Here is a 2,707-nt window from a genome sequence, read left to right as displayed (position 1 = left end):
TTGCCCCACAGGTCCTGGTTGTCCTTGATGGGCTGCAGCTGTGAGCATTGAAGAGAACTGGGATAAAAGGGGGCGGCTTAGCCATTCAGGGAGAGCCTTGAAGGAGCCCTGAACTGGGAAAGAACAGCATGCAGAAGAAAGCGTCTGTGCTGTGAAGATCTGCAGCCATAAGAACACACCGAGGAGGTATGGACTTTAGCAATCTGAGAACAGCATTATGGGACTCTAGAGAAATAGAACAACAACAAGTGGCAGCTTTAGATTTGGAGCAATCCAGCAAAGCTTGCAAATTTCTTGCTGGGCACCACCCTCTTGGTCAGGGTGAGAGGCCAGAAATGGAGGCCATTTTCCATGGGGAAAACGAAGTCATTGGCCCAGGCTCTGGGTGTCAGATGACAGGTGGCGTCTGGGGCTCTAAGGACTTGCAGGGTCCTAGTTGCTGGCAGCTTTTGTTCTGGAAGGATCCAGCAGAGTTTGTCGATTCCTGGCTTGGCACTGCCCTGCCTGCCAGGCCAAGTGGCCACAAATGAAGGCCATTTTCCATGGGAAAAAGATGTCCTTTCCCCAGGGTCTCAGTAATATGTTCAAGGTGGCGTTTGAGGCTCTAAGTACTTCCAGGGCCCTAGTTGCTGCCAGCTTTTCTTTTGGAAAAATCCAGCAACGATTGCATCATTCTAGCAAGGCTCCCACTTTCTGCCAGGGTGAGTGGCTGCCAAGGGAGGCCATTTGCCATGGGAAAAAGAAGTCCTTTCCCCAGGGTCTGGGTGTCAGATGAAAGGTGGCCTTTGGGGTTCTGAGGACTTGTAGGGTAGTACTTACTGGCTAGAGTAGAGGAAATGGATTCTATTTGAATATCTGTCTAGAGGCTTTGCCCCACAGGTCCTGGTTGTCCTTGATGGGCTGCAGCTGTGAGCATTGAAGAGAACTGGGATAAAAGGGGGCGGCTTAGCCATTCAGGGAGAGCCTTGAAGGAGCCCTGAACTGGGAAAGAACAGCATGCAGAAGAAAGCGTCTGTGCTGTGAAGATCTGCAGCCATAAGAACACACCGAGGAGGTATGGACTTTAGCAAGCTGAGAACAGCATGATGGGACTCTAGAGAAATAGAACAACAACAAGTGGCAGCTTTAGATTTGGAGCAATCCAGCAAAGATTGCAAATTTCTTGCTGGGCACCACCCTCTTGGTCAGGGTGAGAGGCCAGAAATGGAGGCCATTTTCCATGGGGAAAACGAAGTCATTGGCCCAGGCTCTGGGTGTCAGATGAAAGGTGGCGTCTGGGGCTCTAAGGACTTGCAGGGTCCTAGTTGCTGGCAGCTTTCGTTCTGGAAGGATCCAGCAGAGTTTGTAGATTCCTAGCTTGGCACTGCCCTGCCTGCCAGGCCAAGTGGCCACAAATGAAGGCCATTTTCCATGGGAAAAAGATGTCCTTTCCCCAGGGTCTCAGTAATATGTTCAAGGTGGCGTTTGAGGCTCTAAGTACTTCCAGGGCCCTAGTTGCTGCCAGCTTTTCTTTTGGAAAAATCCAGCAACGATTGCATCATTCTAGCAAGGCTCCCACTTTCTGCCAGGGTGAGTGGCTGCCAAGGGAGGCCATTTGCCATGGGAAAAAGAATTCCTTTCCCCAGGGTCTGGGTGTCAGATGAAAGGTGGCCTTTGGGGTTCTGAGGACTTGTAGGGTAGTACTTACTGGCTAGAGTAGAGGAAATGGATTCTATTTGAATATCTGTCTAGAGGCTTTGCCCCACAGGTCCTGGTTGTCCTTGATGGGCTGCAGCTGTGAGCATTGAAGAGAACTGGGATAAAAGGGGGCGGCTTAGCCATTCAGGGAGAGCCTTGAAGGAGCCCTGAACTGGGAAAGAACAGCATGCAGAAGAAAGCGTCTGTGCTGTGAAGATCTGCAGCCATAAGAACACACCGAGGAGGTATGGACTTTAGCAAGCTGAGAACAGCATTATGGGACTCTAGAGAAATAGAACAACAACAAGTGGCAGCTTTAGATTTGGAGCAATCCAGCAAAGCTTGCAAATTTCTTGCTGGGCACCACCCTCTTGGTCAGGGTGAGAGGCCAGAAATGGAGGCCATTTTCCATGGGGAAAACGAAGTCATTGGCCCAGGCTCTGGGTGTCAGATGAAAGGTGGTGTCTGGGGCTCTAAGGACTTGCAGGGTCCTAGTTGCTGGCAGCTTTCGTTCTGGAAGGATCCAGCAGAGTTTGTAGATTCCTGGCTTGGCACTGCCCTGCCTGCCAGGCCAAGTGGCCACAAATGAAGGCCATTTTCCATGGGAAAAAGATGTCCTTTCCCCAGAATCTCAGTAATATGTTCAAGGTGGCGTTTGAGGCTCTAAGTACTTCCAGGGCCCTAGTTGCTGCCAGCTTTTCTTTTGGAAAAATCCAGCAACGATTGCATCATTCTAGCAAGGCTCCCACTTTCTGCCAGGGTGAGTGGCTGCCAAGGGAGGCCATTTGCCATGGGAAAAAGAAGTCCTTTCCCCAGGGTCTGGGTGTCAGATGAAAGGTGGCCTTTGGGGTTCTAAGGACTTGTAGGGTAGTACTTACTGGCTAGAGTAGAGGAAATGGATTCTATTTGAATATCTGTCTAGAGGCTTTGCCCCACAGGTCCTGGTTGTCCTTGATGGGCTGCAGCTGTGAGCATTGAAGAGAACTGGGATAAAAGGGGGCGGCTTAGCCATTCAGGGAGAGCCTTGAAG

The sequence above is a fragment of the Agelaius phoeniceus genome, chromosome 28, assembly GCF_051311805.1.
Source record: "Agelaius phoeniceus isolate bAgePho1 chromosome 28, bAgePho1.hap1, whole genome shotgun sequence".
NCBI classification, from domain to species: domain Eukaryota; kingdom Metazoa; phylum Chordata; class Aves; order Passeriformes; family Icteridae; genus Agelaius; species Agelaius phoeniceus.
This window is presented reverse-complemented; position numbering follows the sequence as displayed.